The sequence below is a fragment of the Kryptolebias marmoratus genome, linkage group LG2 (genome assembly GCF_001649575.2).
Source record: "Kryptolebias marmoratus isolate JLee-2015 linkage group LG2, ASM164957v2, whole genome shotgun sequence".
Classification (NCBI taxonomy): Eukaryota; Metazoa; Chordata; class Actinopteri; order Cyprinodontiformes; family Rivulidae; genus Kryptolebias; species Kryptolebias marmoratus.
The window spans coordinates 17,817,920-17,844,638 of record NC_051431.1 but is presented as its reverse complement, the minus strand read 5'-3'; the positions used below and the strand labels follow the sequence as shown (position 1 = coordinate 17,844,638).

Here is a 26,719-nt window from a genome sequence, read left to right as displayed (position 1 = left end):
CAACTCTATATTCTTGCAAGAATTACTTTTAGTGTCATGGAAAGCTGGAGCAATATCAGTTGCAAACCTTAAGATTCTGTGAAAACATTCACTGCCCATCAGTTGCTACCAAAGCTTGATGTTTTACATTTTACTGTAAAGCAAATGCAGATCTAAAGCCAGGCTCATGCAACATGCATTATTAACAAATCAAAACCTTGTGGTGAAGTGACAATGTTTGAGGAAGGCCCTGTCTCAGGGAACGCCGTCTTGCACAAGAGCTGCGGGTCGGGAAGCACGTCTGGATCGTGAGCATGCTGTTCCACTCAGCGCAGACAAGCCCCTCTTCACCCAGTGTGTCTCCCATGTCTGTTTCTTTTTCAAATTGCATTAATATTAACACATGATAATGAAGGTCCAGACACAGACAGAGGGGTCTTTTCTCTCCTTCACTTACACTCACTTTTTTCCCCTGTACGTCTCTGTCTCTCTCTTCCTGTGACAATCTAAACCAGATGCCACGGGTCAAGGAGTTAAGGCAGGAGAGTGAGGGGGGGCGGTGGTGGTAGCAATGTGTGTAGGTACGTGTGTCAATGTGTCAATGTCCAGATACGTGTGTCTGTGCATGCATGGTTTGAAGGGAGATCAGAAGTCAGGAGAGAAGGAGGTGGGAGGGGGAAGCAGAGAAGGGACGTGCCAAATCAGGAGTCAATCACGAGGGACTGGGGCTAAAGGGTGGGGGGTGGAGGGGGGTTGTAATAGTGGGGGCTGGTTTGGTGGTGGTGGTGGTGAGGTAGCACGGGTCATTAATTTGCTGTCCTTTGTTTTGTCAGTTTGTTTTCATGAGGCCCTGGACGGGACGAAAGTAAAAGCAGTCAGCCTGAAAATTGTCTGCCTGCTCGGCAGCATGTTCTCCCCTCAGGGCTGACCAAGCTACCTCCTGGGATGAGTGGGGTGCTGAGAAAGGAGGGAACTGGAGACGGGTGGGGTGAAAGAGGGGAGGAGAGGGGGGGGGGCACAGAGGTCGGTCTCACTTCCCTCTCATACCATGCAGCCACTTCGGCCAAGATTGATCACAGATTACAGATAGCAATTCTGCCCACTCCAGTGACTCCGCAGCCTCCACACTCTGCTTGCGCTGCTTCTGTCTCTGCCTCACTTTGCCTCCAGACAGGCAATCAGATAAACCCTTACCCTGCCAATTAATGTGAGGAAATGAGAACAAGCAGTAAAACACTAATCAATGCACACTCATGAACACAAAGTTACTCGTTTGCTTGTTTGACCAAAACTGAATTGGCTTGGTTTTAAAACTCGGAAAAACATTGTGTTTTATGAGCATTTTTATAAAGCATTTGTCTCAACAACAACCATCTTAAAGTTTTAGCACAATGGTCCCTCAGATTTACAAACTTAACATTTCACACTGCCTTGATGTGACATTAGTGTTTATGTAGCATTTTAAAATTACATGTCTTTGAAAGCAGTGGATTTATCTTCACAGAACTTGAACTTTTACAGTCTGTGTTTAGGACCTGTATTGGGGACTCACATCAATCATTCTGTCTTCATTTCTTGTTTTTAATACGACATGCCCCTAATCAAGATATTCACATGCTCTTTTTTTTAATCATAGTTTCTAACTGACTCTATTCTGACATTAACTTTACAATATGAACACAATATTTCAAAACTTTACGTGCCAGGACCACTTTGAAAAGAGATTGTTTCACATAAGATTACATTCAATTTAAAGGTTTGTTTTTTTTTTGCAGGATAATGATTTGTTTTTTAATTAACATTGACAACACAATGATTGGAAAGTATCTCCTTAGGATACTTATTACACTGACAAGTTCAAGTTTTGTTTAAATGAACTAATATACAGTGTTGAGAAAAACAATAACTTGTTGTCATTAGTGGTTATTACTGGCTCCAAGTGTGAGACTTCCTGTTGTTACATATTCTCCACAGTTACTGGTTTTATTGTCCTTAAACTAAAACATAATTCTTTGTGTGCTTTCTTAATTTTGTAAGGTTGAAAAAAACTTTATATTGTTAAATTGTTCATTTTTTAAATTTTTACTTATATTATATCAAACAGACCATGCAAAAGGATAGATTAGCACTTTTGTGTAACGGGGGCAGCAATTACTACAGCTCATTTACTAAAGACTATTAAGCATAATTAGGATCAACAGTGTTATCATTGTAGTTGTGAAAAGAATTACCACAAATGTTAACTTATTCAATTTATGATAAGAACAGGTTATCCTGAAATCCAAAATACTTTTTGTTTGTTGGAAAATCTTAACACTGAAATGAGTGGGGGTTTTGTCTGTATAAGGTAATCTAAACCAAGCGTATGTATGCAAGTGCAAGAGAATGTTGTGTGTGTGTGTGTCCAGTCCACTGCACACTGAACCAATAAAATTGAAAATCTGTGGAGTAAAACACTCTTGTACTCTGATTTCACCCCCTGTGGTTTTCTGCTGCACGCTGGAATTCCCACCTCTGCACCCCGAGGTCCACCTAGATTTCCCACAATGCACCGCTTGGGGGGACAAATTCCCCAACACTCTGTTGGGGCAAAAAAAAAAGAGAAAAAATTCTGACAGGGAGAGTGGGGGGGAGTAGCAGCCAGGAGTGAAGGTGGATGTAAAGGAGGTGAGACGGAAGGAGAAAGAATGAGACAAAGGCAACAGAGATTTTCAAGGTGGTGGGACCGCTCACATTCTGCCAAAGTGGCCTGCAGGTCACAGAGCAAATACACCGATCTATGTGGGGAGAGGCAAGGCAAACCTGACACACAAATGTCACTTTTTGAGTCACAACATTAAACCATGTAAAAGAACAGCATGTGCTCGTACTGTACGTGTGTGTGCTCAAAGGCCCTGTTTAATGCAACCTCATGGCCACAGAAGCCCAACGCCTGTGTGCCAAAGTGGGGAGTTAGTGGTACTGTGGTTGAAGATTATTAAAAGCAAAAAAAAGAGGAGGGGGCATTTCACAGAAGCACCCCCGCTGAGCACTGTGTACCCACATTGTTATGAGCGCACAGATCTTTCGGCCTGTAAAAATACCAGCGCTCCACTCAGCAGCAGCGCACAAAGGAGAACCTTTCGCTTTGTTACTCTTTCTAAAAAAAAAATGACATCAACCTCCCTTTCCTTTTGCCCCTAACTCCCCTCCTCACACTTCTCCTTCCCTCCTTTACCCCTCTGCTCTCTGTGTGTCTCTTTTAAAGTGTGTGTAATGGGAGTGTAATTTCTCTGTCTGTCGATGCTCCAAGAGGCCCGAAAGCAGCCAGATGACTGTGCGCCGACTAAAGTTTCACAACATGTAATTAGGGCCTAAGTAGCAAGGTCAGTCCTGCCTGGGCCCTGCGGCTGGCCTGCCCCCTCCTTCCCATACTCAGCTACATCTTTCCCTTAATCTTTCCTTTTCATTCACTTTTTAATTACACCTCCTTTTTCGTTCTTGCTCCCTGCTTCTTTCTGTCATCTCTTTCCTTTTTTCTCTCTCTCTCTCTTTGTTTTGAGCCAGGCACCCCACTCCAGCTGTTTCACATATCCACACCATCTCATTTAGATAAAGCCTGTCATCTCTTAAAAAATAGAATGGGAATGATGTGAAAACCCCTTCTTTTTTGGAAACTTTTAATTTAATTGTAGTTTCTTCTCTTATAAATGGTTAATTAAAATGCCGGAGGGTAGTCAAGCTTGAAAGTCAATAAAAAGTCCTCAGAATAGAAGTTTATAGGGGTTGTCTATGTACGTAATTAAACCCTTCAGGCACTTAAAAGGGGGGAGAGGGAAAAAAAAAATCTGTAAAAATAAATGGTTATGCAAGAAAAGCCTGCTGAGAGAGGGGATCTGGAGACATGGGTAGACAGATAAAGCGAAAACGAGATGCTGAGGCTGTCAGGACAGTGGAGCACACAAATCAGCGGACCTACCGACACCTAAGGGAAGGGCTTCACGGTGGCTGACAAGACCAATACTCCACAGTGCTCTGCCTCAATGAAAAAACAACAAGGAAGGAAGAATAAAGCATTCATTGACATTTTCTTTTTTTGGCAATGGCTGAAAAGAAAAAAAAAAGAACTTGGGATGTCATGAATTCAAACTTGATTAGTTCATTCACATTTTACCCAAATACTCTGTCATATTTGAATATCTATGAAGGTAAAAAATGCACCGCAGCATGCTGTCATGTTCAGTAATGTGTACACAGAGTATGCACATTTCTGGATCTTCAAGGTTAATGGAATGAAACAGTGTGCACTAAATAGGCAGTGGGGTGCACTGACTGGTTTAGGGTTACACACACATACACACACACACACGCACATAGATGCAAAAGCATAACTTGTATTCTAATGATTACAGCACACTTCAGAGAACAAGAGAACCCATTAAGATGTTGCTGCTCCTTTGGGCCAATGCAGGGAGGTCCTGACGATCACAACTTTGTTTGCATGTGCTTGCAAGCCCATATTTCATTCCACATGGGTTTTATTGGTTTTTCATGTGTCACTTTTAATGAGATTCATATATCTGCCACATGTGTTTTATGGCTGCACATCTTTTTTTTTTAACGCTACTGTCAGTTACATGTGTGTTTAAATGTGCATGAGCGGCTTGGTGTCATTTTTGGATGTTTACGTGTGTGTTTGTATTTTCCTTGGACATCTACATGTGTGCTGTCCTCTCACATCTGTTTGGGTGCACGTGTGTGTGTCGGTTGTACCGGCCAAAGAGGTGGCCCTGCTCCTCCTGCCTGATGATAAATGACAGCGCCAGGAGCAGATAAGCCTCCAGGAGTTTTTGCTCTGGAGAACAGCAGCAGAGAACATTCTGAAACTCCCCGCTGACCTGACACGCACGCACACACACACACTGCAGCCTCTGTCCTGTTTGTTTTTTCTGCCTGTCTCTCTCTCTCTCTCACTCATTCCTTCTTTTTTTCCTAACATCTCCGCTGATGCCCCCCACCCCACCCCACCCAATCTCTCCCCCCTCTGGTCAGCGATAGAGAAAGGGCCCAGAGCGACCTGCTCACTGTGGGCAGCACACCGTTCTTGGCGCCAGTCAGTCGCAGGAGCCGAAACCCCCACCCCACCCTTTTCTCAGTAGAGTTCCAGAAAAGGGGGTGTTTCTGCCACCTCTCTTCCGTCAGTGTCTTATACAGAGGGAAGAGGAAAACCCTAAAATGAGACGTTGATCCATTATCAGGTAGCTGTGGTGTGAGTTAGGTCATAACTTTTGTCATAAAACTGTACATTGGGGGTCTTTGTTCACAAACATTTTCATCTTCTAGTATGTGAGCAGATGAGAAGATGCTAGCATGGTAGTTTGAAACTGGGGGACCGACAATAGGCCCATCACTCCTTAAATCAGTTGTGTGTGTGTGTGTGTAAGAGGGGGTGATGCTTTTATTATTTTTTTTTACAGCCGGGCAGCAGCAGCAGGCTCTGTTTAATATGAAGTAAAGAACAAATCCAACTGCGTCATTAACTCTCAATTACAGCCATGAGGCTAGCAGGCCAAGCTGAGCTGAGCTTAGCTGCGCTGGAGTGCGGGTGCACGTTTGTGTGTTTATGTAAGCCGGAGGCACACAAATGCACCACAATAGAGAACATGCTGTCTTGCTTGGTATAAAAACTGAGAATTAATGGCATTGCAAGCATATTAAGTTCTACTTTATAGCGTTGGTGTATGGTAAATATGTACCATGTTTGTGCGTTTAAGTAGATCCGTTCATCTTAAATGCTTAAAAAATATATTCTTGTGGTAGCTTATATAAATCATCAAGAAGGGGAGGAAAAAAGCTCTTTGTGATGGATTCTGACTCTCAGAATTATTTGTGTTTACTCTGACTAAAGTACTTTCATAGGCATTTTCCTTAATAGGAAAATATATTTTTCCTGTCATCTTTAACTGCCAAACAGTAAATCTGAACAGTTACCGAGGGGTTACAGTTCAGTTTTACCATTGCTGCTAAGCTTTGCAACTGTCAACCAGGCAGAAGACAGAAGTCACAGGAAGTGCTGAGTGTTGAGACAATGGCAAAATCTATAAATCTGAGACAACCCTGAACAAAGTGGAAATGGATTTTGCACGCGCAATAAAGACAAACACGAACGCGGGAAACTCAATTGGAACCTGTTAAGATCATTTTTGCTTAATTAAATGTTTCTAATAAAACAAAAGGATTATGTTTCCTTGGAGAGCTGTCATTTTACAAAGCTAAAGCAGAGACACTGAACACTTATAGTAACTACTCATCTCTCTGTGTCCTTCACCACATGCCTAAGTGCTTTTCAGGCCCCCCGCTCCTCGCCTTCTTGTAGGTGAGATGTTGTTGTACAAGTAGCTGGATCTGATAAACATCGCCCTTGTGGGACTAAAAATAGATTCCTTTGTGTTGTTTCGAAAACTGTACATGGATAGGCAGAAAAGCAAGTAAACAAATGGGCAAAATGACAGAGAGTACATATCTGGATTTGCTTCAAATGCACTCCAAACCATCTACTTCGACAAAGGACAGATGTATACATTACAAAGTGGGTTTTTAAAAGTCCATCTGAGCTGTCTGGTCTCAGGGTTGCCACAATGATAGTCTTGTTTTATTGGTTTTCTTTGAGGACCATTCACATACGGACTGGCTCGCCATCAGTGTTTCGAGGTTACACAGAGTTCTTCTTGGCACCCAAAAGAGAAGTTTGGACCTGACTCACATTTTGCTCTCCTCTGGCGTGCCAGGAAGGGTTACAACGGCAGGCAGTTTGGGGCTTGGCAGAGGGCAGCTTGGCTTGGCGGTGCTCAGATTGCTGTTTCCATCAATACAGAATTTTAATGAATGGCAATTACATTCACAGTGCTCATCAGAGGCTACCATGATGGCGGTCTTTAAGCAGATGAAAAAAAATAAAAACAACAAGATCTCTAAAAAAACTGTTCACTGATTTAGTCTGATACTGATTGGATGATGGAAGGAAAAAGAACGTAAGTACCACAGCTGTGTGAACTATTATCCATCAATGACAACGGACACTCTCTGAGTACAATAAGTGAAGCATTCAGTGTCTCATGTTCTCTCATTTTCACACTGTCCTCCAGAGCTTTTCTCTTTTCCCTCTATTGTAGTGCTCCCCTGTCCCATCCGCTCATCCTCCCACTGTGTATGAAGAAGCTTGTACCCCCGCTGGGTGCAGGGATGCCAGGGTGAAAGGCTTTGAGGAAGAATGCTTTTTGAACCCCTCTTGTCCTCCTGGTTTGATGCAGTACATCTCTCTGTTGTTGGACTCTTTGTGAGGCTCTCCGGGAGGTCCATTACTTCAGACTCTTCCAACGATAATGTTTTGAGTCTCTCACCCTCCTTAAAATCCCATCCTCTAAGGGCTACTATCCTCTCCTGTTTTTAAAGAAAGCCTAAGGGAAACTGAGTGTCTCCGAGTGTCTTCTGTTTGCCTGCATCCTTGAATACAGCCAAATTAGAGCAGACAGAAAGAAAGCCTAGTGGCAGCCAGTATTCTGTCAACTTGTACCTCAAATCTATGGCATCCTTGCATGGATAGATAATTCAAATTTGATCAAATATGAATAAAATCAAATTTATACCTAACTTGATTCCCCTTCGTTCTCCCAAAGATCCAAATGCAACATGGACACAAGAATCAGACTGAAAAACTCATTTTTGTGTTGATCACTGTTCCAGAGCAGGTGATGAAAACTGTAAGTAAGAAGCTCAGTCTAAGCACTGACATTTATCCCAAATAGAAAAATCAGACTGAAGCAACATTTATATATCATCAATGTTATACTCACTGCTGTGAGATCTTAAAAAGGCACATTGTCAGATAACACAAATTTAAGTTCCTTTGCCATCCTGAAGTCACTCAGTGCACCACATTTAGATGCTGAAGTGAAGCTATTGTTTCTTATAAACATGGCCAGGAGTTCTAGGATGTTATTTTATTATTTTTAGTTCCACTTCAGCAGATAGGGGTTTAGCTGCCTGCTAGTTAACAGGTGATATGCCAACAAGTGCATGTTAAAGCTGGTTGGTTACTGACACACCCATGTTAGTGATTTCGCACTGAACCAGGACTCACGAGTATGAGATCTCACCTAACCCAGATCCTTCAAGTCCTTTGGCAGACTGCTGCTAAGTCCACGAGTTAATGGACTTACCAAAAAAAGACCGCCAAATCCTCAGAAATGCTGCTGACTCAGGTGAGTTGTGAATACAAGGTTGCATACATTTAACATAAGTTACCAATTTAGTAAACTTGTATTTGATCAGCTGATGCTTGTAAAGTTCTAATGCATGATATTTCCCAGTCTTAAATATTCAAGTAAAATGTATGCCCATGCATCACTTTCTCAGCTGATATTTACATATTAGTTTATGAAATGATGCTGGAGAACACTCACGTTTTTTTTTTTTTCAAAAAGGACTTGCAAAGAGTGGCAAATTTTGTGCATTTAGGAGAAAAGAGTGAGGAAAAAATCCTGTTTTTGTATGCTTTTGGCTAATGTGAATTCTGCACTACAGATTTGATAAGTATTTTTTTTCAGGATGGTTAAAATCATCACAGAGAAACATAGTTGTCTTAAACCAGGTTTCTCTTTTTTGAAATGGTTTATAGTTTGTATGTCATACAATCTGTCTCAGCAGAGGAAAGCAGAAGAAAAGGTTTACAACTCCTCAGCCTCTGTAAATTTCATGTGCCATGGCTTTTTTTTAATGCCATTCCTCAGAAGTTGTGGGTCTTCCCCTGCGTGACCACTGACAGGCCTTTACGGTAAAGAGCTGGAGGAGCTGAAAGGCTGTGTGTGTGTGCAGGGACACCCTGACTACCCCGCTCCACTCCTATGAATACATTAATTCATTTACCACTTCGAGGTCGCCAAGCCCAAATATTTGCCCCTGCACATATTTAATATTTATGATGACGAAAGCAAATATTGCCTGTTGGATTGAGTGACACAGAGAGGTCAAGCTCTGGGCTTGGCTGAGAGAGGGAGGGCAGGAGGGAATGTTTTTGGTGTGTGGGTGCGAATGTGTGCATGCCCTCTCCTGAGAGAGCTGGTCCACATCACAGGGCCAGCGCACGCTGCTCTGTTTGCTTTGAAACACACATGCAAATATGACACAGTTCAGCAAACAATTTGTGCATTATGGATTCACAAGCTTAGATTTCAACTCATCTTCTGAGACAGACAGCTGTGTTGATGAAAGGATGCTGAAGTGTGTACATGGGGACTGAGTGTGTCAACCTTTGGATATCTTCTTGTCCCCCAGGTGTGTGTGTATACTAAGATATACTGCACAACTGTGTGGGTGTGACTCTTTGCATGCATGTATTAGCAATGCACATGTTCCAGCAAGGTGATCCATTAAGAGGGACAGTTTTATGAGCTGGACTCAGATCTGGATCTCCTCAGATGAGATCTTGTTTCCTTTGGACTGATCTCCCTCATTGCCAATTCCGGCTCAAGGGCTGCATGACTAAATGGTGCATACCTAATCTCTTTTGAACTGCAACCCAATAGGAGCAGCCTTAAATTGTAATATCAAATTTACCGAAGAGCTCTACTTTCAGATTAAGTTGCATGTAGCTTTTATCAGTTTATAGCCTTTTGCTTTGGAAAAAGAACAAGGTGATACAAAAACCTTCAGGTGGCTCTCATATAATGTCTATGCCCAAAGATTTCTCATGCCCTTAAAGGGATCACATGTGTGCATATGTGTGCTAATGTTAGATCAATGTTGACACACGTTTAGTTTGTATCGCACCCACCATTTAGGAAGCCTCACGATGACCTCACAGACTGACAGGGTTTAGGGAAGGAAACTTAGGAGATCTTTCACGCACAGAGATTACCCCTTCACCTTTCCACCCCTATCTCCCCTCATTTTTGCCTTTTATCTTTTCTTTTATAGCAGCTTTTTTTATCTTTTTGCACTTCCTTCTTTCACCTGTGATGAGTTATTGTGCAAGACTGTGGAATGTACACAGGCCAAGGATCCAGATGAAGTGTCATTGTTCTGTTTGCTTTTAGAAAGGATCTGCTACCTCACTTCTTCTTTGGATAAGACCAGGTGAAAGAACAGGCCTTCATGCCACAGCGATAAGAGTCTTTTTAGAAAAAAAATTTTTTTTAAAAAAAGACAAAAAAACAAGGGAACGGAGAGGGGAAAAGAGGAAAGGACTGAGACAACATTTGACAGTGATCGACTCACAGTTTACACCACCGTAGAGAGATATGGACTTAGCAACTTAGTCAAGGGGAAAGCAGGTGTGGTCATTCACCTGGATAATACCTGTCCTTTCACTGTGTTTGGATGTGCGTGAAACAGAGATAAAGACTTGGCGATCATTCCAACATTCTTACCTCACTTGTGCGTAAGTTCACAATAAATGTCAAGGCTTATTTAAAAACAGAGAGAGGAAAGATAGAAGCAATAAAAAACTTTACACACATAACTAACACCAAATTATTCACAAAGAAGAAAAATAATCATTACATCTGGCTATTTAAAGCCACCATTACAACCCAAGGAACCAGGGCGGATAAATTGACTGGAAGAACTCAAAGCATGACAGCACGAGACATGAAATGTCTTGAAGAATAAATCAAGAAACCCAACTGCAATGTCTACTACAATTTTACATCTATTGTTTAAAATTTATTTTAAAAAATCTAAAAAATAAAAAAACAATATCATCAGCAAAATAAATACTAAATTTTTCTTTTGAAGTTTTGTTAATGTCATTCATCGGGAAAAGGAAATACACATACACACACACACATATATATATATATATATATATATATATATATATATATATATATATATATATATATATATGAAATGAAGAGTGGCTCCAACAGATCCCAGGAACAACCTCAGAGATCTTTGTCCAGGAGAGCTTAGTCCTATGAACAGCTAAGATACTTTACAGAACCCTCAAGCTCCCAGGCCTTTGGTAGAGGAGCCGAGCTTGAAGTGAAAGTGGAACCGTCCATGTGGAACAAATAAGGCTACAAGTTTATATATATATATGTGTGACTTGCTTAATAGATAATGCTCTCACGCATCAGCTCAAACGTGTATAAAATTTAAAAGATTTTAATTATTTAAAAAAGATTGTATTTTAGAGTGTAAAATGTTTCTCATAAATATTTTCTTAATTAAAGTCTTTGATGTACTGGTGAGGTCAAATTTAATGCTGTTTAAACCAATTTAAATTAAAGTAGGAAGTAATGTTTGGTTTCAGCAAATCAAACACCAGACTGACAGTTTTGGTGAGAACAGCAGATGTCTTCCATATTCCAAAAGAAACCAGACCTCATGCACTTCAAAGGACAAAGGTTGATTAAATGCAAAGGCTTTGGATGTGTCTAGTGGGTAACTCTAAATATAAAAAAATAGGAGTTACTTTGTGTAAATTAGTAGAATAATGTTATTGTTGTGCAAGGATGGGGTCAGTACCATGTTCATGGTAGTAGGGTGAACCCTCATGACTCCAGCGGGGGCAGCTGGCAGCTCTCCCTCTCCTCTTCTTTTGTTGATTCTAACCATTTGATGCCATTGAAACAGAGTGAGACACTGAGAGAGCAGAGGCGAGTGTTAATCTGAGCGTGCACAGCAGCGTGATGCAATGTGGGACAGCAGCTGAGAGACCTCTGTGTGTGTGTGTGTCAGTGTGTGTGTGTTTATGAAGAAATTATGAAGTTCATTCTAATAGCTCAGATTATAACTCAATCTGTTGCTCACCCTCCCCCTTGTCAGCCATCCAACCTTAAAAAAAAACAACTTTTTTTGCCAAAAAGCATATGAAAAAAGGGGTGTAAGTGATGATGGTAATGGCACAAAGGATGGAGGACAACAGGTGATATTTTGAAGGCTTTGGGAGTTTAACACCTGTGAGCGTAAGGACACTTTGTAACCCTATCTCCTGCGTATTGGATGTCTTCCTTTTCTTTGACACTGGATATGAACAAATTGTGCATTGTGTTTAGGCAGAGGCCAGAAGGATTTTGGAGGAAGGAAGCCAGCAGGTCCAGGCTGTGCACAGCAGTAGCCTGAGACGAGAGATCAGGAGTGATTCCATGTGTAAGATTCCTTCCTTCTCACGGACGGTGCTAATGAAGTGTGTGCACCCTTTGTTAGACAGACCAAGAGCAGACACTCCCACAGATACACCAAACATGTTTTAGTTTCCAAACTTCAGCTCAGAGCAAGCAGCGAAAGAACTTTAATCACTTATTACAAGTTTTAAGATTTTTGTGAATCAGTTTCGAAAGCCACTCTCAGGTTTGTCAATTTTAAGCTCAAATGAGAACCTAGGGCGATGTGCTCGCATAGAGATATCGAGGTCTAAATCTGCTGTCCCGTTCTGTTGTCCCTGCTCTGTTAAATGCATACGAGGGAGGAAATTAGCTTGTGTGGGAATATCAGAAGAGACAGATACCCATGTCACCATGTAGCTGAACTGAAAGACTCCTGTTTTCAATTATAGCTGGCTGTAATGATAATGTGATGTGAGCAGCAAGACAATGCTACAACTGCCCGTCAACTAAGTCCCCATCTGGAGGAGCTGAGAGGGAGTGAGGGAGAAAGAAGGGGGATCAAAAACAGGAGGGAAGTGCTGAGATGAAGAGTGAAGGAGGAGGCAGAATGATGGAAAAAAAAGATCTGAAAGTAACCATGAGTGAGATAAAAAAAAAATTACGCTAATATTTTGTTAAATGAATGGGTCAAACCTTGTGAAATGGTCGCGTGGAAAGGTTATAAACCACTAATACCTTACGATTTGTAACTCTTTGAACATCAATTTGGAGAGATAAAGCTTCATTCTGACCAGACTGATGAGATAACACCTACCCAAGGGGAACTAAGACCAAAGTGGACTGTAGATTAAGATTCCAGATTCAGACATTTCAAAGTGCTTTTTGCAAATGCTATCTTATAAACCATTACACCACTGTTAATTTTAATTTGCACGGTTATTTTAAGGGAAAAAGCCTAAGTACTACTGCTAGTTGCTGCTTACACTATTTCTGCTTGTAAATACCTGTGCAATGCAAAACTAATAGCAATGTAAAGGTTTATAAACTAGTTCACATAAACTGTTATAAACGTTTGACATTTGAGTTGTTTTAAGGCAGCAGTAATTCTCTTCGGTCATTGCTCCACTCGGATTAGCTATTAGCTAGTCAATTTGATCATAATTAGACTATTTGCTTCAAACTGAGGTTGTTCAAAGAGCCACAACATAAAAATTAATTTTTCATGATTTTTCCACAGATCATCCCTTCAAAAGCTCTTGCTTTGAGAATGTTCTGACTGTGACAGATGGGAAGGTATAGGTGTGCAAACTAAAACTAAATAAACACTGCCTCGTCCAAATCATTCGAGAGGCCTCTTTGTTTTATTGTTTCAAATACACGGCTACAGCTTTTATTACAATTGCCACCTTCTTCATCTCAGTGTTTCAAAGGACTGGAGAAGGTATCAAAAAACTTCTAGTACCACAGCTCGTGCTTCCTCAACCTCGTTTACTCCCACTCCACACTCTGTCTTGTTCACCCTGGAGTGACCCAAACATGCAGCCAGTGAATTCACTGGGTTTTCTATGAACATCCAGAGAAGGTACTGAGGCTCCAAACCAAACCTCAGCCATGCCAGGCCTATGAGGAAAGGAGGGGCCCCTTTTTGAGGAAGTCATCACAGAGTCCAAATAACAGGGCCATTCCCGCCTGGGGCCCGCTGTCAGGCCAATGATAGATGGTCTCAGTCTCCAATCCCTGCCTCAACTGGCCAGTGGTAAACAAAGGGGCAAATATAGAGACAGAGATGGGGTCATCTCTGCCACGAAGGGAGTGATTGTCAGCGAGAGAGAAGAACGGAGAATGGAGGAGAGCAAAAGAGGGAGGAAGGTCGGGTAAACTCCAGCATGTTGATTGCTAGTCTGTTCTTTGATTCACAAAACAGACGTGTTGTGCTGTTTTATTTTGTTTGTATCGTGTCCAGAAATCGCCGGCAATGAGACAGTGCTACATTTTAGTGATTGCAGCTCCCACAGCTGTGGCCACAGGAATGCTGGCTGCCCTCCGTACCTCCTTCCTTTCCCCTCCGTCTCCCCATCTATCTTTCATTCAAGTCTTCTCTCGTTTCCTCACCTCTGTGCCTATTCCTTGTCCTCTCGTTCTTTCTGTCCTGAGGCGATGACTCTGGCTCTTCTGGGAAATCTCTGATTAACACTGAGGCTTTTTCTTACCGACAAGGCCTTCTTTTACCCTCTTCTCTCCTATTTTAACACTCAACATGCCCTTGAGGTTCAGAGCCCTGTGGACTGGACTCTGCCAGGCTCAACAGATGAAGCAAAGACAAACACTCTGTACTCTATGTACCAAAATGTGGACTGATGGCACACATTATTCTTCTTTAGAAGTCCTTTACCAGTCAAAACAAATCAATTATAACCATTAGTATTTAACAGGTTTCATTTACAGATTATTAAGCTAAATGTACTAAATATCTGTAGTGGGCTGGATTTTTATTTAAGTGCAGTATTCATGTGTAACAATAAAAATCTTTGCATATATTTTACCAAAATCAATTCACTTTCATGTACAAATCTTTTTCTCACAGTCAACAGTATTTCTGCAATGACGAAAAAAAGGGAAAAGTCAAGCAAAAGTGTTGGAAAACTTTTTTTTTCTTTGTTGTGGGATTTTTTGGGGGCATTTGTACTTTTCTTAACATACTTGGAACAATTGTGTAACATAGGGTATTCATTAATTACATTATGCCGTTTCACAGCTAGACAGTACAGTATTCAACACATAGGGCATTTGCCAGTATCCCTTCTCTACTGCTCTTCCTACAGTGTTCCTATTGTCTGGTTGAAATCCTGTTAGACTTTGTAAATCCAAATTAAGCATGTTTAAACGCCAAATGTTTAGCTCGTCTGCTGGGTTCTCAAAATTAACTGGAATTTCACAAGATTTGCAACATCACAACTTCAAAGAAAACTCTTTTCTTATATAACTTTAGACTTATGGTTAATACGCAAAAAATCTGATTGATCCAGATCCTTTGTTGTCATCCACGAGCTGGTTTTAGGTGTAAGAAGACACCAATAGCATTCTTATGCAGTAACTGATTGGCTTTCATTGATCCGACTGGTTGAAGTTCACTTAAACACATTCTTTGTTTAGGCCCCTTTTCAAGTATTTTTAAAAGGGCAAGATCTCTTTCAATTCTTCACTACGAAGAAGTTCCCAAAACTACTCTGTGTAGCCAAGTATATAGCACATCAAATAAACAAAGTGATAAAATAAAATAAAAAACAAATATAAAACCTTGCAGTGACAAATATTCTTTTTATCAATGTACTTACTGTAGATGAGATTTGTGAGAAAGCACCAATGATTGTCAGCCAATCATCAAACCTACTCAGCTGAGTTGATGCCCAAAATTTTATCTTAAGAGGTTTCACAACAGTCACTTATCTTTAACTCTGCTAAGTAAGAGTTACCAGAATGAAATACAAGCCATGGTATTTGACATTTTGTAGTTTTTAACGGATTTTGAAGACTTTTAGTCGACATGAAGATTATGAACTAAATCTAGTTTTTGGGTGTTAGGACCTGCCAGTCAGGAGTGAGAAAAAGGCCATTGTGTGAGCAGCCTTTAAGGGTCCAGCACACATTTATTGTTGTCCCAGCTTGGTTTATAAGTCAAGCTAAGCTGACTGAATGTACTTGACCCTTCACCCACTCCTTTTCTCTCACACTCCTCCACTCTTCGTCTTCTTCTCGTCACTCCAGGTCTGCGTGTGGTCTCTGTTTAACCACCTGCCCATCGGAGTGTTCTGTATCTCAGTTAGCACATAACTCAGTGTACTTTTACAGAGGGGAACTGACTCAAGTGTGTTTTTCCTCAAGACTCCAGAATTAATTTTGCTAATATTTATTCTTGTCAGAGGGTTACTTACATACGTCGACTTTATGCCTCTCAGGTGCTCATGAAGACAGCCCTTCAACCTAACACCTGGAGTCTCACTTGACTCTTCTTTACCTGACTTCTCTCCTTCTCAAACAAAAACAGGAAATAAAATATATTTCTGCTCTACTGGTATGAGTAGTACTAAGTTTAGGATCCAAATGCAGGCTCAGATTTGGAGCCAGGCAGGTGGAGATAGCAGAAGTTTTAATAATAAATGAAAAGCCTATCCGAAACTAAACCATGTGGTTAAACAAAGTGACATCGAAGGCATATGATTATAAACAAAGGTCTGACGATGAACAATAGAAAACAAGGAGCTAATACAGGGAAATAAATTACAAACACAAGTCAGGTATGAGGGTTGCCAAACTGAAACAAATAGTAATATAACAAATTGAGTAATGAAACAAGAAACAAAAACAGGTCCAAATGGAAATCAAACAGAAATACATGCCCCGATAAACTTAATAAAAAATCACAACTTGTAACAGTGTCTGCAATTTTGAATGAAGAGATCATGGGTATCCTTGACTCAGTTCATTAAAAGTTTTTTCTATAGTTTATGTGAGTGAGAATCAATTTGTTCTCTGCAAATTGGGTGCATACCTCTGGTCACACTTGCCATTGTGTCTGTATGTGTGGGCAACCTCTTCTTTCTCTCAAAAGACCAGACAGAGATAATTAACAGGCAGGAAATGACTCAAGATGGTGAGGATGATGTTCAGAGGAAATGACTATGGATGACCAAAGGTTGAATATGTCAAGTTGGGTGTGTCGCATGTGTTTGTGATCCATCAGGGTGGTTGGTAACCAAGTTTGGAATAATGTTGACTTTACTGGGGAACCTGTTCTCCAAAAATTGATTGTTTTTTTGTTTTTGTTTGATGAGCTTTAAACTGTAGTGTACAAACTCTTTGTATGTGTGTAAAACACGTGTGCTTCATGTTCTCCACTCTGTAAACAAGTTGCTATTTCATAATAAAATGATTCATATGCTTGTTTGTAAAAGATATTTGATGGACTCGTGATATTTTATTTTCTTGAAAGAAGTTTCTTTTTTCTGTGTATGACAGCTGCTTATACTGCACTCAAGGATATAGCTGCTTGTTGACAACCTTATTATGCTACAAAAGGAAGGCTGAACAGATGAGATTTGGTGTTTGGACCATGTGCCTTTCACACTTTATATGCTTGCTTGTATTATTCCGAACATGAGGCAGATCATTTGGTCTGCTGCTTTAAAACAAAAGGGCTCTGGTCCGGTTTGCTCCCAGAGGAAAGCAAGGCGAGAGAATGACACCACGTAGTTGGGTTCATTCTTCAACACTGCTTTATGGAAGGGGTTGGGTTAGGGTAGTTAACTAGTAGCAGGCATTCAGACGGGTTCTACTGCAACTTTAAACAGGGAACATTATGGGTGTGTGCGCTCGCAGGATATTGGACTGTAAGGCTGCTGAACACAGCTGGATTGGAAAGAGGAGGCTTTGTATTGAGCCCATTAGAGCCCTAAACCGATACTAATGAAGCCGTTTCCTGTACAAACGGAGGGGCTCAGGGGAAACTGGCTTTAGCTTTTAATAAAGACCTCTCCGATCCTGGTTAAGATGCTGAAATTTTTTATCTGGGTAGTGAGTGGGATACCGCTGGTTCCGAGCAGAACCTCCCTTTGGAAAAGTTAATTACGCATGATTAATGGAGTGTTTTCCTTCCAATGATATCTGTGACAGCACAAAGCTGTCGTAAGGCTTGTCAACCCCAATTCGAGCTGAATAAGTACTTATGTGATCGCATGTGATGGGCCTCCTCTCACCAGCACCAGCCCTCATCAATCAAGCCCTGCTGCTCGCAGTAGTGGGAAATTGGTCTATCAGCGCAGCCACCCCACCACCCCTCACCCCCACTGCCACCACCACCGCCGCCACCTCCCTCCCTCCCCATTCAATCAGGCCTGGGGCTACAATGCTTCTTTAGCTCTTACTTCTGACCAACGCAGGGGTCACGGGGGGAAAGTGGGAGCCAGAGCTGAGCCCATCCATTACAGCTCTTGTTTCTCTCGGTGGCAGCCGGACGACAAGATTCTATTAAGAGCTCCGTCTATTCAGCACTGAGATTACACCAGGGCCCTCTCTTCAAGCACACCTCACCACCAACCCCTTAGCCCTCACCAAAGCCTTATACCTGCCTTGAGCCCCCCCCCACACACACACACACACACACACACACAACCACTGCCACAAGCCTACTGCAGCTCATTCTGTCCGTTTTTTTATTCCTCCTCTTTGTACTTTTTTTTCCAGTAACCAAAAGAGAACGATCACTAAGAAAATAGATAGGAACGAGGAACAAGACAAAAAGACAGAAGGAAAAGCTTGAAGGAAAATGAGACCCGACACTTCAGCACTGACCTGATCCTTATTCGGATGTGGACAAACATAGTGCCTCCCTGTCTGGGCAGACTTTGGCCCAAAAGTACTGCAACAAGCATGGCTTTGCAGCAACTGAACACACACACACACCAAATACAGATATTCTCTATCTCAACTATGGAGCTAAAGCATATGGTCAGGGGACTGGGACAATTTCTACTACAGTATAAACACAGTGAGATGGGTAACATCACAAACACAACCTGACACCAATTCATGCTGCCACTCCTAAAACGGTTAAGAAGCACGTTTGTCTTCTGCTGGCCTGAAACCTCTTTTCATTTACTATATATGTGTTAGCACTTGGGAGAGCAAAAGAGAGGGGTTAGCTGGTGGGGTCACACCCCACTTTAGGATGGATGAGGGTCTCCCTATAAAGGAGACAAAGAGAGACAGTACTCTTGTCAAACATACTGAAATTTAAGTATTTTCTTTCTATCAGGGTGTCCACAGTATGTACAAACTATAACCACCTGTTTTTTATAAACAAATGGAGTGTAGGCATTCATCAGGGATACAAAGATGGGGGTGTAAAGGTGGAATGTACTTTCTTAAATTTTCTGCCATCCAACCAAAATTTGCTGCGCCATATTTCTACATAGAAAAGAGGACAGAAGGAGGTAGAGCAAAGGACTAGAGAATTAGGTGAAAAATTTGTATTGAAGACAAGCGAAGAAACAAAAAGGGAGAAAAGTAGATAAAATGAAGAGGGTGAGGTAGTGTGTGGTTTGCTGTCTTAGTGCTTTCCCGCGTGGTTTAGAGTTGGCAGCCAGCATATGGCTTAACAGGATCGGAATTCTTCTTCAGTGGCAGCGTAATCAGGACCAACTTCCTCTGATTCAGAAACCGTAGGCCTCGCTCTCTGCCTCTTTTGTTTCGGCCGGACTGCGTTGACAGCACAGAGGAAGCAGCCATCTGACTGTCAGGGGAGTTGTCGAATGTGTATAAACACTGTATGCAGGGTAGGAGTGCCGCGAGAGCAAAACTGACAAACTTCATTGCCGCTAATGTGTCTGTGTGTTGATAGGGGTGCTCGTGCCATCTGCGCTCATACAGTAGATGTACGCACGTTTATTTGTGTTTCTTGGCTGAGTTTTGTCCATGTTGCCGGCCTCTCCCAGGGGAAAACACGCAAGACAAGAGTGAAAGAGGTTGTTTAAGAATACTCCGCACACTAGCTGTCAGGCCAGTCATCTCCAGCTGCCTGCCTGAGACTTTTGTCTTTGTTAAATGTTGTGTGACAATGAGATTTTCCAAAGTGCCACCTAGATAAAGAAGTGGATTGAGAGAGGTGGCGGTGTGTGTGTGGGGGGAGACTCCAATATGAGCTGAGATGGTCTGGTCATAGTCCAGCAGCTCTTCATCACTACTGCAGCCGCAGATATATCTCCTCTCTGTCTCTGAAGTACTGAAGTACACACACACACACAAACACACCTTCATCACTTTGTCTCTCTCTCGCATTTGCGCACATACCTTAAAACTGCACTCAATTTCAATACACACACACACAAATAGACCTCTATTCCATCACCAGAGCTCTAGATCGTCGATCGATCCTCACAGCACCCGAGCCCCTGGCAGACACCTGCAGGTGATTGATCCCCAAATCAGTCCCTCACAACCCCGGTGCTATAAAAACCATAACAACCCATCATAAAATCTGATTTATCTTCACCTAGTGCTGGGCCTCGGGGTTGGAATATTAACCCAAAAGTGTTTGACACCACACTGATTGGTTTGGAATCCAATAAACTTTGTGGGAATTGACGAACACATCTGATGGTTCAAATCAAGTCTGGCGACTGAGATATGTCAAGAATATTGCTTTATCATACGAAACATTCCTAAAGAGCTATATAGAACGCTGTGCATTGTGTTACTATTTTTATGTTTTTATGCAATAGAATAATAACTCGTGATTATATTCAGAGGCTTTAAATACAGCCTATTGTCATTATTGTTTGAAAATACATTTTTAAAATGCACTCTATTAAAATGAAAGCCCTGGCTACACTACTACTGGTATTTATTTTACCATTGATTTAAAAAGAAATCATACAAAGATCTAAACAAAAATGCTCATGCCATGCCAGTAAGTGGTGAAATGTCAACAATAACTACCTATAAAATACAAAGAGAACTGTTTTTTTCTTTCATTCTTTGCCCCAAAGCTTTATTTTTTTAATTATGTATTTTGGAGGGGGCTCCATTTACAGGTTTTTTGTTTGTTTTCTGTTTTTGTTTTTTTAACATTTTCAGCACATCAAATTTCAATGGCGACAGGATCACTATAAAGAGAAAAAGTGGAAAAGAAAAATGGTAAAAACAGCTTCATTGTTGTGCTTTCTAGAGCACGAAGTGATAGTTGAAAAAGGCTGCTAAATATTCGATTTTCTAGAGCTCTGTATGTCCATTAATCTACTAAATATGACTTTTTTTTAAAAAAAATCACCACTTTGGGAAGCATTTTGAAAATCTGTTTGTTTGGGGTTTTTTGTTGTTGTTGTTGTTTGTTCATATAAATAACATAGAAAATGCCTATTCTTCAAAAATATCTAAAGGAGTGTTGATGAGGTGTAAAACAGATTCATGTTAATTGACAGTAATTTGACTACAAGTCATTTTGGAGGCATTTAGCATCTAATGCAACATAACATGCAAACTGACCACAAGACTAAACTTAATTTGTAGCTCTTGTGTTTGTTTAGTATGATTTAATGCGTTAGGAAAGTAAGACAAAAGAAAAAATTGGAAGCAGCAGTGAAAAAATATTTTGTATAATTTGCATCACAGAGCAGTCACAATTACATGATGGTGATTTCCTTTTTGGAAGAGGTTGATGTAAAACTGTTTATATGTTTTCTCGTGCAGCCATACATTATTTTGTGTGAGCGTGTGTTCTTGTCGGAAAATTGTGCCCAAGCCACATTTTAATGAGAACCTTGGATGAGAGCAATGCCAGGAGTACGGTGCACTGGCAACAACAGTACCAGATGCTGTGTACTCCGCAGTGCAACAAGCTCTCTGGTTAAATATAATCCCAGTTTAACTCAGGGGCCTCTTTGAAGCCACTGAAAGCCAGTGAAGCCTCTAATGGGAGCCACTTCATGTCCCCCGTGTTATGTGTGAGCCGCTCAACTTTCCTTCATCTTACGGTTGTTGCAAGTGATTTCCTGCTTCCTGAGTTAATTTTGACTTTACTTGTGCCTGAATAGAGTAATGGTTGAAAGCCTAAAACCTTCATAAGAGTTCCAGTGGATGAAGACCAAATTAAGAAAGAAGACAAAATAGTCACTGTTGAAAAAATGTTCCACTGTTAAATATCTTTAAGTGGCACATACCTAGCTTGGGAATTGGAGGTTAATTTGAACATGACATTAGAGTCAGGTGTTTTCAGCTAGTGGGTTGAAAGTCAGGTGTGAGAGGTTGCTCGGTTTGATTGAAAGAACAGGGGTCTGTCAAGGTTTTAGCTTTACAATGTGTGTTACAGGTAGTGTGGGGAAAACAATATCTGAGAACTACAGGGAAAAATGATCATTTAAAAAAAAGTGCATCTAAAGTTTGTTAAGCTCAACTATCAGACCCACACTGTAGAAATGAGAAAAATATTCAAAACCATTGCTGCAGGCTTCAGCGGTTGTTGCCTGACGAAGACCAAGAACAGGTTGTCTTTTGTCTTCAAGGTCAAAAGAAGCAACTCCAAAGCACCAAAAAAAGCCTCTTACACATTGTCTACTGTTAATGTTTATGAATCCTGGAATGCAATGAGAAGTCTGCAACTCTCAAAAACTGTTGTTTGTTACGTGAAGAAGCCTGAAAGCTGTTGGGAAAGTCATTAGTGAACAGGTGAGACCAACCATTTTGATTCAAATGAGAGGTGAGTGACATTCTACCTATCACCCACCTGTAAAACATGGTGGTGGCAGTAGAATGGTTTGTTTTGCTGTTTCTGAACCAATGTGGATTATTATCATTGAGTTTTTGATCAGCTTTGACCCGTTTTTAATTTAATAATGTTTTTAAATAACCTGTTTTTCTGACACCTGCACGTTTTACTTTATTAGATTTGACATTTCCTAGTGTGGCTGAACTGACATGTCCTTATTGTTACATATCCTTCACAACGAGAAGGCATATAGTTTATGTCTAATATCCAAAATCATTAAAATATTAGCCTTCCAATTGGACACAGTGTACGAAGGGCAGGTTGTCACATTACTGCAGCAGAGTCCTGACTTTAAACGTGAGAAGAGAGCTCAATAAATGTGAGACACTTGAACATCTGAAGGGCCGTGTTGAGTTTACCTCTTGGACATAAAAAGCTCTTTTAAAGATGATATCTGTGAGCATTGTAGAGCCAATTTGTTCTCCCTGCGGCAAAAGGCAACATGCTCTAATTACCACCCCCTTTCTGCACAGCGGGGCTAGAGTGGAGCGGAGTGGATTGAGTTGTTTAAGTTTCCAGTCCGTCCCATGCGTGGAGGAGCCTTGTGCCCGCTGAATTTATACTTCAAAAACGCGACCTTTGACTCCTGTGCAGCTTTATCGCACCCAATAGCCCACATACAGCGCGGCCCTGTGTGCTAAGACTCTGTGGAGGAAGTGTCTGTGATTACCAAGGCGTGCACTGCTTTGTGTACATCACTGACACTCCTCACCCTCCAAGTAAGACTGCCGACTTCTTCAGACAACTATTTAAGCCTCAGCTCCTCCAGACAGCAGCAAACTTTAAGTTTCCCAGTTTTCTCTTCTTTATTTTATCAATTTTTACACTCAATAAATGATTTGGAGAGGCATATTTTAGCCAGAAAGCCCTGCAATAGAGCTTGATCTGAAACAACTCATTTGAAATCACTTAAGGTAGCATCTCGCTGGGCTGCGACTTTTGGCAACATTTGAGAGGAGGTTTTCAAAATGTCTCAAACGTTTCTCAGGGATTCTCAGTTTCCTCATGAGAGTTGAATAGCCCCACTCTGGTGTCACTGGAATTTTGAACATGTTCCAAAAAGGTAGTATCTCACTGAGCTGAGATTGTTAGATACTAGCTGGATCGCAAAAAAAATATGCAAAATTTCACTTGGCAGCATACTGAACAACATATTTGCATAAATTGAGTCAAAATTTGCAAAGAGTGTGTATGCACATTAGCAAAATATACAGCTCTAGCACTCTAGATTTATGGAAACTAAATTCAGAAAGCGAATGTTTCAGACAATTGTGGCGATCTTTCCAGAATTTCTGCAAATGGGATTGAGAATCCCCATTATATTTTGAGAAATTCTGGAGACCGCCTCATAAATGCTGTTCACAATTTGACAGTCAAAGATCAGGGAGATGCTACCTTATATTCACAAACAAATTTTTTGTCAAAATAGTCGATAAGTCATTGTGGGTGACTGGAACTCATCTTAAACCCTGCTCAGTTTAGTTTCTAGAATTCTAGGGCATGAGAGCGGTATTTATTTATTTATTGTCAATATGTTTGCAGACATCCATCAAATTTTGGCCCAAGTTTCACCAGAGCTTTGTGCAAACATATTATTCACTGTGATTCCACATGGAAATTACCATATTTTCTCACAATTCTGTGTCTCCAGCCAGTCCCCAGCAGTCACAGCCCAGTGAGATTTAGGTATCAGTGGATTTCTTTGCCTGTCACAACTCATGTTAGACTGTTTGCTTTTGCAAAACAGACTGATGCAAAGTTTGTTTTTTTTCATAATTTGAAGGAGTTCTGATGCAGCAGCTAATGTTGACTTTATTATTGTTAGTGTGCCCCAACAATAAAATTAGACAATGCATTTTAGGTTTCATGAGTCATGAAAATATTTTACAGCCTGGTTTATAAGTAGGAGATGAAATAATTTAGATATTTCCATAAATACGCTTTCAACATCTTTCATTTCCTGTCTCATTCAAGTAGATCTGTTTCTTAAAAATCAATGAAAACAGGCTTTCATCCATATTGACGCAAACATTATTTGAATATTAAAAGCAAAATACAGTTAATGAATAAATTATATATTTCCCTAATCTACACTGTATTTTAAAAGTCTGTAGAAAACAGGTAATGTTCTGGCAGAAAAACTACTAGGATTTCCGGTAATTGTACAGACAATTCCAGCAATCCTAAAACAGATGTCTTTCATATTTCAGCTGTTTAATATCTGTTGTGTATGCAAACACTTCTGTTAATCTAAAACAGATAATTTCTAACAGTTTATTGTCAGGTATATTCAGAAACCCAGAGAAAAAATTAAACAAAACAGAGATACGTTACACCCGGCGGCAGCTTGATTCAAAGAGAAACTCACAGCAGACAAACAGTCATGCATGGCATTCCCTCTGTGGCCTTTGTGAAAATTAATAATTCTTTAGAATTCACAAATAAATCGAGCCAAAGAGTATATAACTCATCTTGAGTTAACAGTGTATCTGTGTGGTGCCTCGAGTTGCTAGGATCTTGTTATTTGCAAACAATAAATTTGGTGGTGAACTGGGAACAAGGTCTCATGACTCACAGCCGGCAGCAAATGCAGTGGGTTAAAACAACATATATTGATGTTTTGGGGTAAAATTAAAATAATGTCCAAGTGAGACCACACAATCATCTCGTCCCTTTACATCTCCTCCAAGGCAGGCCTCAGCCATCCTACAAATAACTACAGTTCATTTCTCTAGAAAAAAGATGTTCTTTATTTAGACAGTCTGGTCATTTTTGAATTGATGTTCAGTCAAATAGTTATGAAAGTTAGTACCTTATAAACCCTGATATTAGTAGTAGAGCAAAATGTATGGAGAAAAGGCTAGGCTAAAAGCTAGGGCCTGTTTTTTTATGTTTTTTAGAGTTTTTCAGGCCTTTAAAACAACTCTAAATCAAAAATAGTATACCGGTGAGAAATAATTCTCCAACAGCTAATATTAAAACTCCACACTACATCACAACACAGTTTGTTTACTTTGTTATTACACAAATGTATGTGTGCTGAGCGTAGACGGTTATGACGCTGATGCTGTAAATGTATCAGCGTGCCTGTTCATCATGTCTCATCGGTCCTAAAGTTTACTCAGCTCCTGGTGGAAAACACTGACGAACTAAAGAAACATGTCACGATAAAGTATAAAGGTTAATTGTTAGCCCATGTAGCGTTCTTTCATACCAGTATGGACAAATGTTTCTGCTTCTTCTGCTTCTTTCGCCATACTCCATGCTCTATGACTGATGCTGCAGCTGATAAGGTACTAACTATTGATAACTATCTGAGAGAACTTCACTTCAAAAATGACTAAACTATCCCTTTAAAATTACCACAGAGGTGCAAAAGAGGTTCCAACTCCTGAGTCCAACCAAGACCTTATGATGGCGTCTGTCTGAAACGGTTTTCAACTTAGCAATAGTTCTTGGTCCAAGGATGCAATGCGTGAAATAAAATATGTGACTAAAACGCTGGCGAAAAGTCATATTGGAAAATTCCTTCACATTTCTACAGTACATTTAGTTCTGTTTTTACAGACCCCCCTTTTTGTGTGTGTGTGTGTGTACAGTTGTGTGTCTGCAATATCAAAGGGCAGGAACAGACTGTCAAAACAAAATGACCGTGCACTAATTCAGGCTTGTTCCCGACAGGCCGCAGAATTTGTCAAGAAATCATCCCTCGCTCCGTCTCTGCCGGGATGCCTGCCTGCCTGGCTGGCTGACCCCCCCCCCCCAGCAAAATGAAAATAATCCAAAGTAATTAGAAGTGAGGCCGGTCTGGTCCTGAGAGCCCCGGGGCGGCCGGGTAAACATGGCGGAGGGGGTCCGGGAGGGGTGGCAGCTCGGAGGAGAAGGGGGTGCTGACCTTGTCCACATAAAGCAGTGATTTATGAAGTGCAGGGCACAGCAGCGGGGCTTCTGTCTTCTCCCGCAATACCAAATTACCGAGGTGGAGATTAACACGCCGCTCACAAACGGGCCAACTTCCAGACCCGAGGAAATTTTTTATTTACGTTTTTCTCCTTTCATTTCCTCTGCTGAGCTGTAATGCTAATTGGGACGCAAGGACACCGAGTTTATCCTTTAATATAGGGGGGCTTAAAGTTGCACACTCCTTGCATTGTGCACGCATAGAGCTTTGATGGATGTGCTAATTAAAGAATAAACTGCAGAGTGTTTTGCAAACAGGAGGCCGTCCGTTCGTTTTGGTCTCTGAAAGAGTTCCCACCACCTGACTGAATCGCCCCCACATTTAAGCAGAAATAAAATGCTCGAGTCGGGGGGGGGGGGGGGGGGAGATAAA

The 26,719-nt window shown here is 41.0% G+C and overlaps 1 protein-coding gene across 14 annotated transcripts in view; it reads left to right on the top strand.

Moving 5' to 3' along the window:
* The window catches only part of mecom (MDS1 and EVI1 complex locus), a 138,350-nt gene that overhangs the window by 78,682 nt on the left and 32,949 nt on the right, over positions 1–26,719 (top strand). The gene's annotated exons all lie outside the window — the stretch shown is intronic.